Source organism: Bos indicus x Bos taurus, chromosome 1 (assembly GCF_003369695.1).
Source record: "Bos indicus x Bos taurus breed Angus x Brahman F1 hybrid chromosome 1, Bos_hybrid_MaternalHap_v2.0, whole genome shotgun sequence".
Classification (NCBI taxonomy): Eukaryota; Metazoa; Chordata; class Mammalia; order Artiodactyla; family Bovidae; genus Bos; species Bos indicus x Bos taurus.
Window position 1 is genome coordinate 154,346,614 of NC_040076.1, and position 14,778 is coordinate 154,361,391.

Genomic DNA, 14,778 nt, shown 5'->3' on the forward strand with positions numbered 1-14,778 from the left:
GGCGTAAACAATACCTTATAGCCAGGAACCACTCATTAAGCACCTCAGCTCCCAGAATTTCGCAGTGCTCTCTCATTTTCCCATGTTCATTGGCACCACAGAGAGGTGTTGTGTTTGCTTTGTTTTGCTCTAATATGACACTTACTAAAGTTTCTCCTTGCTCTGGGTGGTTTTCAGCATTAAGAAGAAAGTAGAGTCAACATTGCTGGAGTGTTTTCACTCCGGAGAGGTTAGGCCAACATGTCAGGGTGGGACTCACACTTAGACACACATCGGACCAATTGAGATTGGGTCGTGGGTAGCTAATGTTTCCTTAGCTGTGTTGTTATTGTTTTGTTTTAATAAGCAGGGAAATCTCCATGCCATTTCTCCCCCAGCTTCTGGGAAATATCTCTACTGTGCATTCTCCTCAGATGCAGTGATGTGAGGGTTTGAGGTTGAAGGACAAGAACTTTGACGATGGTTTTCAAGACGGCAGTCCCATCAGTTATTCCAAACTTCGCTTGAAACGCCTGGCATGCGGATTTGCACAAATGGCGCTTCTCGTGTCGACTAGAATCAAATCAATGGCTGATAGTTGGGGGACGCAGGGCACCTGGGGCTTCACCGACTCTTCTGATTCACAAAGTGACGTGGGAGCAACCTGGAGGACATGGCCGTATTTTGAACAAATTACGGAAGCTAAGTTTTTATCAAGAACTTTTTATGTGTAGAGCACAGAGCCAGATGTTGTGAGGATAAAGAACCTTTAAGATTGAGGTCTTATTGTTATGGACATTCATAATCTAGTTGGAGAGTTAGCGTCAGGTTTGTCTTAAATATCTGTGGGCTGGCGTCCAAAGTGTGATTGTGATTTTCAAGACCAGGAAAAGATTCAAAATATTTCACAATTACTAAGATTAAAGCCAATTTCAACCTCAACCCAACCTGAGCCCTCAAACCTAACCTTTCTAAAAACAACAATTGGTCTTTTATATTGAGTACCTTGAACATGCTTGGCTCTGTGATATGTTCTTAACATATGTGATGTTATTTAGTTCTGAACTGTATTCAACTTTGAGCTTGCTTTATCTTTTCTGCCAGTTCATGTGCCAGGCAAACTCTTACACAGGCTTGGGTTGAGCTGGATGGCCGCTTAAGGCACTAAACTGCTCCCCAGATTTGGAACCACCTGTTCTCAAAGCCACCAGAGACCTGTCACCCAAGCTGGTCTACATGTTTTGGAAATTCAAAAGGCTGGGACTGAGAAGAATTTGAAGTAACATCCTAGGATATTAGGGTTTCCCATTCCTTCAGTCCCCAAATGGCTCTCATTACTCTGATGCACTTCAAAGAGTAGAAAAGTTCTCTAAGAATAGTCTCAACGTGTTTCTTCTACATATGCAGCTTATTTACCAGAAGGGCTTCAAAATCCCACTGTCTTTAAGGTCTCATAGATTGTGGGCTCCGTGTGACGGAGAAAGAAACATAATTCACTCAAGAGTTGAGTTGGATTTTGAATTCTGAAGTTCTATCTGTACAGCTACAAAGAAATACCTGACTATCCCCCATCTCTAAAGTGTTAGCACAAATTTAGAGAATTAATTCTCCAGACACTTTTAAGTCAAGACTACTGCTATGTTCGTTGAACTTGGCTTTTCCCAAATAACAGATTGTTTCAGGAATAGAATTTGTGAAGTGTGTGCAGAATTATTTTTTATTGGGGGTAGTAAAGCTCCATGAATTTGTGGCAAAGTAGATCACATCTTCTCAAGAAATTCTTTCTTTTGTTCTTGTTCTTACTAAAATATGGGGAGATATTCTAAGTATTCATCTGTGTGATGTGGAAGAAGCATTTACTAAGGCATACTTTTAAAAGTCATAATAGATTCCAAAGATTAGTTGGATGCTATACTTTTCATTGACTATGCTAAAGCCTTTGACTCTGTGGATCACAACAAACTGGAAAATTCTGGGAATAGCAGACTACCTTTTCTGCCTCCTGAGAAACCTGTATGCAGGTCAAGAAGCAACAGTTAGAACCAGACATGAAACAACTGGCTGGTTCCAAATTGGAAAAGGAGAATATCAAGGCTTATTGTCACTCTGCTTACTTAACTTATATACAGGGTACATCTTGCAAACTGATGGGCTGGGTGAAGCACAAGCTGGAATCAAGATTGCTGGGAGAAATATCAATAACCTCAGATATGCAGATGACACCACCCTTATGGCAGAAAGGGAAGAAGAATAAAAGACCCTCTTGATGAAAGTGAAAGAGGAGAGTGAAAAAGTTGGCTTCAAGCTCAACATTCAGAAAACTAAGATGATGGCATCTAGTCTCATCACTTCATGGCAAGTAGATGGGGAAACAATGGAAATAGTGACAGACTTTATTTTCTTGGGCTCCGAAATCACTGCAGACAGTGACTGCTGCCATGAAATTAAAAGACACTTGCTCCTTGGAAGAAAAACTATGACAAATCTAGATAGTGTTTTAAAAAGCAGAGACATTACTTTACCGACAAAGGTCTGTATAGTCAAAGCTTTGGTTTTTCCACTGGTCATGTATGGATGCGAGAGTTGGACAGTCAAGAAGGCTGAGCACCAAAGAATTGATGCTTTTGAACTGCAATGCTGGAGAAGACTCCTGAGAGTCCCTTGGACTCCAAGGAGTTCAAAGCAGTCAATCCTAAAGTAAATCAACCCTGAATATTCATTGGAAGGATAGTTGCTGAAGCTGAGACTCCAGTAGTTTTGCCATCTGATGTGAAGAGCTGACTCACTGGAAAAGACCCTGATGCTGTGAAAGATTGAAGGTAGGAGGAGAAGGGGACGACAGAGGATCAGATGGTTGGATGGCATCACTGACTCTGTGGACATGAGTTTGAGCAGCTCCAGAAGTTGGTGAAAGACTGGGGAACCTGGTGCGCTGCAGTCCATGGGGTCGCAAAGAGTCAGACACAACTGAGCGACTGAACAACAGCAAATACTTACCTTACAGTTCTTGGCTTTCTTAACCCTGAAAGACCAATGTCAGTAATTCCACTTCCACAGAGTGAGTCTCAGATAAATTGAATAACATGGCCAACTTTATACATCAGCCTCTCATGCCCTTTCCTTTTAAAGTTGTCTTCAAGAAATCTCAGAAATCTTAGACACTGAAAATATATGAAAGTAAAAATTATTTATTTAAGAAAATTTCCAACTTTATTGAGATAAAACTGTGTAAATTTAAGGTGTACAATGTCTTGATTTGGTACACATGTATACTACAATATGATTATCACCATAACCATACATCTCCATCACTTCACATTACTACCATTTCTTTTCTGCAGTGAGGACATTCAAGATCTACTCTTTTAGCAGCTTTCAGGTATATAATACAGCAGTGTCAGTTAGCTATCACTGTAGTGCTGTGCATTAGATCCCCAGAACTTTCATCTTCTAACTGGAAGTTTGTTCCCTTTACTGGTGTATCTCCATTTCCTCACCATTCTACTCTCTGTTTCCATGAGTTTGGCTTTTTCAGATTCCACAGATAAGTGCTATTTTTCAGTATTTGTCTCTGTCTGGTTTATTTCATTTAGCACAATGCCCTTAAGATCCATCCATGTTGTCACAAAAAGCAGGATGTCATTTTTATAGCTGAATAATATTCCATATATATATATATATATATATGTGTATATATATATATGCATATAACATCTGCTTTATCCATATGAAGCAACTGACAAAGGGTTAATATCCATTCATCTATTGATGGACACTTAGGTTGATTCCATATCTTGGGCATTATACATAATGTTGCTGTGAATGTTGGAGTATGCATATTTTTTCAAATTTGCATTTTCGTTTTCTTTGATAAATGCCCAGAAGGGGAATTGCTGGATTGTATGGTAGTTCTATTTCCAGTTTTTGATGAACCTACAGCTGGCTGCGCCAACTTCCTTTCCCACCAGCAGTGCACAAGGGCCCAACGAGAAATCATGGAAAAGAGCCTTAAAGTAGGCGGAGCTTTTCTCATGGCCTGTTTCTCATCAACACCACCCAGGGACGTGACATGACAGCCCTGGAAAGACCCTGGATGAGGTGCTCCAGACAGCGAGGGCACACTGCTCCTCATGTGTATCCACTATCATGTGTCCGTAGAAATGCAGAAACAACCAGATATGGTGTTTATGTGAGTATTGCTGGAAGAAGAAGACTCTTGGCTCCTTGGTGGAACCACGAGAAGAGTCAAATAGTTTAGCTAAGTATCGGTGCCAGGATCAGTCCTGTCATTTGGCAAAGAGTCAGTGGCTAGAGTTGATTAGTTGCAGTTAGCCAGTGGAATGCTGATAAATTAGGGTTGAGAGTCTGTGAATCCTGATTCATGGCATTTGTCAAAAAAAAAAAAAACATGAAAAAGAATGGATATATGTATTCATATACATTCTGATTCACTTTGCTGTATAGCAGAAACTAATACAACTTGTAAAACAGCTATACTCCAATGACACCCCCCTCAAAAAAAAAAAAAAAAAGAGACCAGTGGTTTGATCACGGGCTCACAAACTCCTGAAAACCTAACAACTGGCTTTTATAAGCCTGTACGATCTGGCTCCGACACGCTGCCTCAGTTCTTCTCTGGGAGCTGACAGCTCCAGGCAGCCTCTGGAAAAGACATGCAAAACACCCTTGCTTCCTGTACCTGCCCAGGGCTTCCCAGGCGGACTCTCCTCATGGGAGTGATGCTGGTTCCATTCATCACATTTCCCTCCACGTGACTGGTGAGTAAGGAAATCCCCTTTCAAAGTAATCTCTCAAGCAGGTAGAACTTTGTTTTGAGGAAAACAAGGCAGTGAAAAGTGTTGGTAAACCCCAAAGATGCCAATTTAGCAGCAAGATCTCAGATGAAAAACAGATTGGAAATATGCTCAAATTCGTGCTACTCAATAGCAAGAAAAGCCCCAAACAACCCGATCATAAAAGGGACCAAGGGCCTGAATAGACATTTTTCTCAAAAAAAAAAAAAAAAAAAGTGTACAAAAGACCAATAAGTATTCAATATCACTAATCAGGGAAACACAGGCAAAACCACAAGGAGGTCTCTCCTCACACCTGTCAGGATGGCTGTTACCAAAAAGACAAGAAATATTAAGTATTCACCAAGGTGGAGAGAAAAGGGAATCCTTGTGTACCGTTGGTGGGAGTATAAATTGGTGCAGCTACTGGGGAGAATAGTCTGGAAGTTCTCACTGCAGAGACCCAGGGCTGCAGCAGAACTCAAGGCAGATAGAGCTTTAAGGGACTGGATTCCTACTCTAGGAAGAAAGGGATGCCCAGTGCAGCCCGGGATCAAGACCTGGGTTCCCATCCCTCTGTCACTCAGCAGCTGCGTGAACCTCCAGATAGCTTATCGACCTCTGTCATCTCTGGTTCTCATCCGGAAAACGTAGGTAACCTTCCCAGCTTCGTGATAATATCATGGGACTTGCATGTAAATAGATTTGAAAGTACATGTGTAGCATATACAAATATATACTTATCTATAAATATCTCTAGGTGTCCGGAATGTAGTATGCCCTCTGCTGTGTGGTCCGGGGGCTGTGCTTCCTGGGAGGGTCTGGGAGGGTCTCCCCTTCTCCCCCAGCCCTCCTGGGGCCCCAGCGCTGCCCCTGAGTAAGAGGAAGGGAGAGTTTCAGCACAGGGCTCTGCTCGGGCAGAGGTCCAGCCGCCAGCAGGCTGAGCAGAGCCCTCTAGCCAGGTGCGTCCGGCTTGAGTCACCGTGCCGGGCCAGGTGAGGCTCTGAGGTGGCACCTGCCTGGTGTTGGCAAGACTTCTGAGAGTGCTGCGTAATCCCCAGTAATCATAATGACAACAACAGGGGCGTTAATGGAGGGCTTAAAGCGCGCAAAATGTGGTTCAATCCCCAAAGGTCCAGGAACTCTACAAAAGGTCCCGATAAGTATTATTATCTCTTGGGAAGGCAGCAGGTTTCCCTTGTGGGCAAATTCCGTGTGGGGAGGTAGGGAGCCTGAGACACCTGGAGAGCAGGTAATCACGACGGTGCAAACTCCTGTCATCAGGAGAAAGGACGGGCCCAGAGGACAACCGGGGACGCTTCAAGGAGAGCGCGCCTTCCCTGTTTCTACTGGGTTGTGGATCAGCAGCAGCAAATGCCGGAACGCAAGCTCAGGTTCTAAGGTCAAGAGGGGGCCCTGGGCAGGGGGCCGCTTGCCCTGCATGTGTGGTCTGCAAACGGCACCCTGGAGGGTCTTTGGGCTGACAGGTACTGGTACTGAGTGAAAGTGGTCCGGTGGAAGGCAGGCACAGTTCAGGTGGCATGAGGTCAAGACAGCTGTGGTCGCTGATGCTTGGCTTCAGTGCTGGGGGATGGTGAGGAGGTTTGCGGGCTCACCTGCCTGGAAGGAAGCTGAAGGGGAAACGCGTGTGCCCACTGAAGCGGGCACCTCTGCTCAGCTCCAACCTAAGCTGGCCCCATGTTGTCAGACCTTCCAGTGTTGGAGAGAAGCTGGAGATCTAATGTTTTCTCTTTTAAAATTTATTTTATTGAAGTATAGTTGATTCACAATATTGTGTTAATTTCAGTGTATAGCAAAGTTACTCAGTTAATACAGACATACATGTGTTAGTCATTCAGGTCATGCCTGGCTCTCTGCAATCCCATGGACTGTAGCTCTCCAGGCTCCTCCGTCCATGGAATTATCCAGGCCAAAACACTGGAGTGGGTTGCCATTTCCTTCTCCATACATACATACATAACACACACACATGTATATATGTGTGTCTGTGTGTGTATTCTCTTTCATATTCTTTCCCTTACGGTTTCTTACGGGACACTGAGTGTAGTTCCCTGCTCTATGCACTAGGTCCTTGTTCATTCACTGTGTGTGACAGTTTGCGTCTTCTAATCTCAAACTCGCAATCCCGTCTTCCCTCAGCCCTCCTCCCCTTGATAACCGTGAGTCCATTCTGTGTGTCTGTGAGTCTACTTCTGGTTCACAGATGAGCTCCTTTGTGTCATACTTTAGATCCCACATACAAGTGACACCCTTGGAGAAGGAAATGGCGACCCAGGTGGAGCCATTTGTATTTGTCTTGCTCTAATTTAATTCACTTAATGTGATTACCTCTAGGTCCATCTGCACTGTGCAAGTGCCATCACTACAGTCTTCTTTTATGGTCAGTAGTATTCCGTTGCGTATGTGGGCTTCCCTGGTGGCTCAGCTGGTAAAGAACCCGCCTGCAATGCGGGAGACCTGGGTTCGATCCCCGGCTTGGGAAGATCCGCTGGAGAAGGGAGAGGCTACCCACTCCAGTATTCTTGGGCTTCCCTTGTGGCTCAGCAAGAATCTGTCTGCAATGTGGGAGACCTGGGTTCGATCCCTGGGTTTGAAAGATCCCCTGCAGAAGGGAAAGGCTACCGACTCCAGTATTCGGGCCTGGAGAATATCTATGAAACAGAAGTAGATTCACAAACACAGAGAACAGACTTACGGTTATCAAGGGGAGGAGGCTTGTAGTATTCCTTGTGTATATGAACCACACCTTTTTTAAAAATTTTTAAATTAATTATTTTAATTGGAAAATAATTACTTTACAATATTGTGGTGGTTTTGGCCATGTATCTCTAGTCTTTCCCATTCTGTTGTTTTCCTCTATTTCTTTGCATTGATCTCTGAGGAAGGCTTTCTTATCTCTCCTTGCTATTCTGTGGAACTCTGCATTCAGTGCTTATATCTTTCCTTTTCTTCTTTGCTTTTTGCTTCTCTTCTCTTCACAGCTATTTGTAAGGCCTCCCAGACAACCATTTTGCTTTTTTGCATTTCTTTTCCATGGGGATGGTATTGATCCCTGTCTCCTGTACAATGTCACGAACCTCTGTCCATAGTTCATCAGGGAATCTTATCTATCAGATCTAGTCCCTTAAATCTATTTCTCACTTCCACTGTATAATCATAAGGAATTTGATTTAGGTCATACCTGAATGGTGTAGTGGTTTTCCCAACTTTCTTCAATTTAAGTCTAAATTTGGCAATAAGGAGTTCATGATCTGAGCCACAGCCAGCTCCTGGTCTTGTTTTTGTTGACTGTATAGAGCTTCTCCATCTTTGGCTGCAAAGGATATAATCAATCTGATTTCAGTGTTGACCATCTGGTGATGTCCATGTGTAGAGTCTTCTCTTGTGTTGTTGGAAGAGGGTGTTTGCTATGACCAGTGTGTTCTCTTGAAAACTCTATTAGTCTTTGCCCTGCTTCATTCTGTATTCCCAGGCCAAATTTGCCTGTTACTCCAGGTATTTCTTGACTTCCTACTTTTGCATTCCAGTCCCCTATAATGAAAAGGACATCTTTTTTGGGTGTTAGTTCTAAAATGTCTTGTAGGTCTTCATAGAACCATTCAACTTCAGCTTCTTCAGCATTACTGGTTGGGGCATAGACTTGGATTACTGTGATATTGAATGATTTGCCTTGGAAACAAACAGAGATCATTCTGTCGCTTTTGAGATTGCATCCAAGTACTGCATTTCAGACTCTTTTGTTGACCATGATGGCTACTCCATTTCTTCTGAGGGATTCCTGCCTGCAGTAGTAGATATAATGGTCATCTGAGTTAAATTCACACATACCAGTCCATTTGAGTTTGCTGATTCCTAGAATGTCGACGTTCACTCTTGCCATCTCCTGTTTGACTACTTCCAATTTTCCTTGATTCATGGACCTGATATTCCAGGTTCCTATGCAGTATTGCTCTTTACAGCATCGGACCTTGCTTCTATCACCAGTCACATCCACAACTGGGTATTGTTTTTGCTTTAGCTCCATCCCTTCATTCTTTCTTGAGTTATTTTTCCACTGATCTCCAGTAGCATACTACCGACCTGGGAAGTTCCTCTTTCAGCATCCTATCATTTTGTCTTTTCATACTGTTCAAAGAAATAGAAGAAAACAACAGAATGGGAAAGACTAGAGATCCCTTCAAGAAAATTAGAGACACCAAGGGAACATTTCATGTAAAGATGGGCTCGATAAAGGACAGAAATGGTATGGACCTAACAGAAGCAGAAGATATTAATAAGAGGTGGCAAGAATACACAGAATAACTGTACAAAAAAGATCTTCACAACTCAGATAATCACGATGGTGTGATCACACACCTAGAGCCAGACATCCTGGAATGTGAGTCAAGTGGGCCTTAGAAAGCATCACTACGAACAAAGCTAGTGGAGGTGATGGAATTCCAGTTGAGCTATTTCAAATCCTGAAAGATGATGCCGTGAAAGTGCTGCACTCAATATGCCAGCAAATTTGGAAAACTCAGCAGTGGCCACAGGACTGGAAAAGGTCAGTTTTCATTCCAATCCCAAAGAAAGGTAATGCCAAAGAATGCTCAAACTACTGCACAATTGCACTCATCTTACATGCTAGTAATGCTCAAAATTCTCCAAGCCAGGCTTCAGCAATACATGAACTGTGAACTTCCAGGTGTTCAAGCTGGCTTTAGAAAAGGCAGAGGAACCAGAGATCAAATTGCCAACATCTGCTGGATCATCAAAAAAGCAAGAGAGTTCCAGAAAAACATCTGTTTCTGCTTTATTGACTATGCCAAAGCCTTTGACTGTGTGGATCATAATAAACTGTGGGAAATTCTGGAAGAGATGGGAATACCAGACCACCTGATCTGCCTCTTGAGAAACCTGTATGCAGGTCAGGAAGCAACAGTTAGAGCTGGACATGGAACAACAGACTGGTTCCAAATAGGAAAAGGAGTCCGTCAAGGCTGTATATTGTCACCCTGCTTATTTAACTTCTATGCAGAGTACATCATGAGAAACGCTGGGCTGGAAGAAGCACAAGCTGGAATCAAGATTGCGGGGAGAAATATCAATAACCTCAGATATGCAGATGACACCACCCTTATGGCAGAAAGTGAAGAGGAACTGAAGAGCCTCTTGATGAAAGTGAAAGAGGAGAGTGAAAAAGTTGGCTTAAAGCTCACATTCAGAAAACGAAGATCATGGCATCTGGTCCCATCACTTCATGGGAAATAGATGGGGAAACAATGGAAACACTGTCAGACTTTATTTTTTTGGACTCCAATGTCACTGCAGATGGTGATTGCAGCCATGAAATTAAAAGACACTTACTCCTTGGAAGGAAAGATATGACCAACCTAGATAGCATATTGAAAAGCAGAGATGTTCCTTTGCCAAGAAAGGTCCGTCTAGTCAAGGCTATAGTTTTTCTAGTGGTCATGTATGGATGTGAAAGTTGGACTGTGAAGAAAGCTGAGCACCGAAGAATTGATGCTTTTGAACTGTGGTGTTGGAGAAGACTCTTGAGAGTCCCTTGGACTGCAAGGAGATCCAACCAGTCCATTCTAAAGGAGATCAGTCCTGGGTGTTTTTTGGAAGGACTGATGCTAAAGCTGAAACTCCAGTACTTTGGCCACCTCATGTGAAGAGTTGACTCATTGGAAAAGACTCTGATGCTGGGAGGGATTGGGGGCAGGAGGAGAAGGGGACGACAGAGGATGAGATGGCTGGATGGCAACACTGACTCAATGGACGTGAGTTTGGGTAAACTCTGGAAGTTGGTGATGGACAGGGAGGCCTGGCATGCTGCAATTCATGGGGTCACAAAGAGTCGGACATGATTGAGCAACTGAACTGAACTGAACTGGCCATATGTTGACATGAATCAGCCATGGTGTACATGTGCCCCCCATCCTGAACTCCCTCCCAGCTCCTTCCCCATCCCATCCCTCTGGGTCATCCCAGAGCACCGGCTTTGAGTATCCTGCTTTATGCATCAAACTTGCACTGGTCATATATTTTACATATGGAAATATATGTTTCAAAGCTATTCTCTCAAATCATTTTACCCTCCTCTTCTCCCACAGAGTCTTTAAGTCTATTCTTCACGTCTGTGTCTCTTCTGCTGCCTTGCATGTAGGATTGTCGTTAGCATCTTTCTAAATTCCATATATATGCGTTAGTATATTGTATTGATGATTCTCTTTCTGCTTACTTCACTGTTTATAATATGCTTCAGCTTCATCCACCTCAATAGAACTGACTCAAATGTGTTCTTTTTTATAGCTGAGTAATATTCCATTGTGTATATGTACCACAGATTTCTTATCCATTCATCTGCAGACGGGCATCTAGATTGCTTCCATGTCCTAGGTATTGTAAACAGTGCTGAGATGAACATTGGGGTACACGTGTCTCTTTCACTTCTGGTTTCCTCAGTGTGTATGTCCAGCAGTGGGATTTCTGGGTCATATGGCAGTTCTAGTCCCAGTTTTTTAGGAAATTACACTGTTTTCCATACTGGCTGTACCAGTTTGCATTCCCACCAACAGTGTAAGAGGTTCCCTTTTCTCCACATGATCTCTGGCACTTATTGTCTGTAGACTTTTGGATCGCTCATTCTGACCAATGTGACATAATACCTTATTGTGGTTTTGATTTGCATTTCTGTAATAATGAGTGATGTTGAGCATCTTTTCATGTGTTTGTTAGCCATCTGTATGTCTTCTTTGGAGAAAAGTCTGTTTAGTTCTTTGGCCCACTTTTTGATTGGGTTGTTTATTTTTCTGGAATTGAGCTGCATGAGCTGCTTATATATTTTGGACATTAATTCTTTGTCAGTTGTTTCATTTGCTATTATTTTCTCCCATTCTCAAGGCTGCCTTTTCACCTTGCTTACAGTTTGCTTCATTGTACAAAAGCTTTTAAGTTTAATTAGGTCCCATTTGTTTATTTTTGCTTTTATTTCCAATATTCTGGGAGGTGGGTCATAGAGGATCCTGCTGTGATGTATGTCGGAGAGTATTTTGCCTATGTTCTCCTCTAAGAGTTTTATAGTTTCTGGTCTTATGTTTAGATCTTTAATCCATTTTGAGTTTATTTTTGTGTATGGTGTTAGAAAGTATTCTAGTTTCATTCTTTCACAAGTGGTTGACTAGTTTTCCCAGCACCACTTGTTAAAGAGATTGTCTTTTCTCCATTGTATATTCTTGCCTCCTTTGTCAAAGATAAGGTGTCCATAGGTGCATGGATTTATCTCTGGGCTTTCTATTTTGTCCCATTGACCTATATTTCTGTCTTTGTGCCAGTACCATACTGTCTTGAAGACTGTGGCTTTGTAGTAGAGCCTGAAGTCAGGCAGATTGGTTCCTCCACTTCCATTCTTCTTTCTCAAGATTGCTTTGGCTATTTGAGGTTTTTTGGTGTATATGTACCACATCTTTTTTATCCATTCTTCTGTCGATGGACATTTAGGTTGTGGAAATGTAAATTTGGTGAAATATATCCTGAATTTGAAATACTGGTAACTGACTGAACATTTTCAAATGCCATTGGCCTAAGTCCTGCCTGACTGGGGAGTCTCTCTTGGAAGATGATTCTTCAATCATTTCAAATTTTCAAGAAGTTGAGCCTCATTATATTCATGGAGTTGGATGAGTCAGAGCTGGCCCACTGTGCATCCCCCTCCCAGTCTGCATCCCCAAGGTTATAGAGGAAGCCAGTGGGAAGGAGTGGGGGGATTCTAGGCTTAGTTGAAGTGGGGTTGGATGGGGCTTCCCAACTGGGGTCAGATGAGAACCATCAAAAAGAAGATGGTAGGAGGAGGTCAACTGAGGGTGAGATTCAGCGACTAGGACACAGTGTTCTTGTTTAGCTTCCCCGTCTTTTGCTCTTTACAACCCGGCCATCCATTCTTCCTCCTTCCCACCCACCCTTCCTTCCTTCCTTCTTTCCCTTTTACCAATTTTGGGGTTAGGCCTGACAAGGATGGACATTGTACAAGTTGGCTGAATAAACTGCTCCTTGAGGGAATCACCTCAGCAAGACACAGCTGCTCTGAACTCCAGAGCTGCAGACACTGAAGCATTGAGGCCTGGTGCATGTGGATGGCACGAGTACTGGGAGATGCCTGAGATGCCGTAGGCAGAGGCTGCAAACCATAGATTCGGATCTGAGCCTTGATAAGTCACGAGGGAAACACCTGTTTCCGACAAGGACAAATTCAGAGGTGCTACTGGGTAAGTATAAACAACAGGTGTTCATTCAATGATGCTGCTGACCTCTAGCAACATTGTGGAGGCTGTGAGTGGTGGATGGGCCAGCTCTTCTCAAACTCCACTCCACGTATGGACCACTGACCTGCAGTGCCAGCATCACCTGGGAGCCTCTTAGAAACGCAGCCTTTTGACTCTACTGTGGGTCTACTGCCTTTTATCAATATCGCTGCACATACACATTAGAATTGGAGAAGCATTGCTAAAGCAGGATTTCTTAAACCTGGATTCATCTGAGAAGTGAAAGAAAAGTGAAAGAGAAAGTTGCTCAGTCTTGTCCAACTCTTTGCGACCCTCATGGACTGTAAAGTCTATGGAATTCACCAGGCCAGAACACTGGATTGGGTAGCCTTTCCCTTCTCCAGGGGATCTTCCCAACCCAGGGATCAAACCCAGGTCTCCCACACCACAGGTGGATTCTTTACCAGCTGAGCCAAAAGGGAAGCCCCATGTGGGAAAGTAAATAATAATAATAAAATGAAAGTAATCTGGGAAAGTAAATAATAATAAAAAAAATCAATATGCTTAGGCCAGCACAACGTCACCTCCTGTCCCCTACCGCCAAGAGGCTCTGATTTCAATCAGTCTGGGTGGGGTCTGGGTAGTAGGAGATTTTCAGCCTTCCTTCTGTGTTTCTGATATGCAGCCAATTTTGAGAATTAGTGCTTGTTAGAAATACAAATTCTTGGGCCCTACCTCAGACCTAATGAATCAGAATCTGTCTCACAAACTTGGAGGGGTGATTCTGTTGCATAGTTAATTTGAGACCCACAATCCATGCTGGTGACAGACAGGAAACCAGACCTGTATGCATCCATCTAGGCAGAGACGAGGGCCCAGACAGGAATTCTTCTGGGGGACATTCAGCCTAGTGTGGAGGGGGACAGAAAGGCCTTCTATAGGGGGCACCGTTTAGGTGGAGAGAAGGATCCAGCCAAGTAAAGAGATGGAAAAATAAAGCGCATTCCAGCAAAAGAAACTGGGGGTGCCATGGCCCTGAGGTGAGAGAGCACACAGCTCGTCTGAGCTCTTGAAATGGGTCAGTTGGATTGGAGGAAGGGATGCTGTGGGGTGAGACTAAGCTACAGGCCAGAGACAGATAGTGAAGGACCCGTGTGCCATGCTAAGGAAGTTTTTCTCTATGCCCAGGTGGGGTTTTAGTAGAAGGACATTAGAATGATCACTTTGGTTGCCACGTGGAAAAAGGATTTGGGGAGGCAGGGGACACTGGTGGCCTCAGGGACCAGTCAGAAGATGGTCACAGCTGTTCAGACAATGGGGAGGCACAACTTATCAATCAGCCAGTTTCTAAACTGGGAATTCACTACACTAATAATTGTATGGGATATAGTAGACAACTTTTCACCTCAAGGGCCTCTGTTAGATTGTCAAGATGAATAGATTATCCCATTCAATCAGTTGATTCAACATAGCTCAACATATTCATAAGCGCACATTCCAGAGGGTCAGTGTTCACAGCAGCACTACTTACAATAGCCTAAGCACGGAAGCGGCCTGTGTCCACCGACAGATGAATGCAGAAAGAAGGTGCGACACCTACGTACGTGGAATATCACTCAGCCTTCAAAAGGATGACGTAATGCCATTGGTAGCAGCATCGATGGATCTAGAGATCATCACACTAGGCAAAGGAAGTCAGAGAAATACGAACATCAGATACTACTTGTATGTGGAAT

At 43.4% G+C, this 14,778-nt stretch overlaps 1 non-coding gene across 1 annotated transcript; it reads left to right on the plus strand.

The window, feature by feature from the left end:
- Positions 1–7,203: 7,203 nt before the first annotated feature.
- TRNAC-GCA lies at positions 7,204–7,275 on the plus strand. The gene has a single exon. It is a non-coding gene; the product is annotated as a tRNA-Cys (tRNA).
- Positions 7,276–14,778: the final 7,503 nt, after the last annotated feature.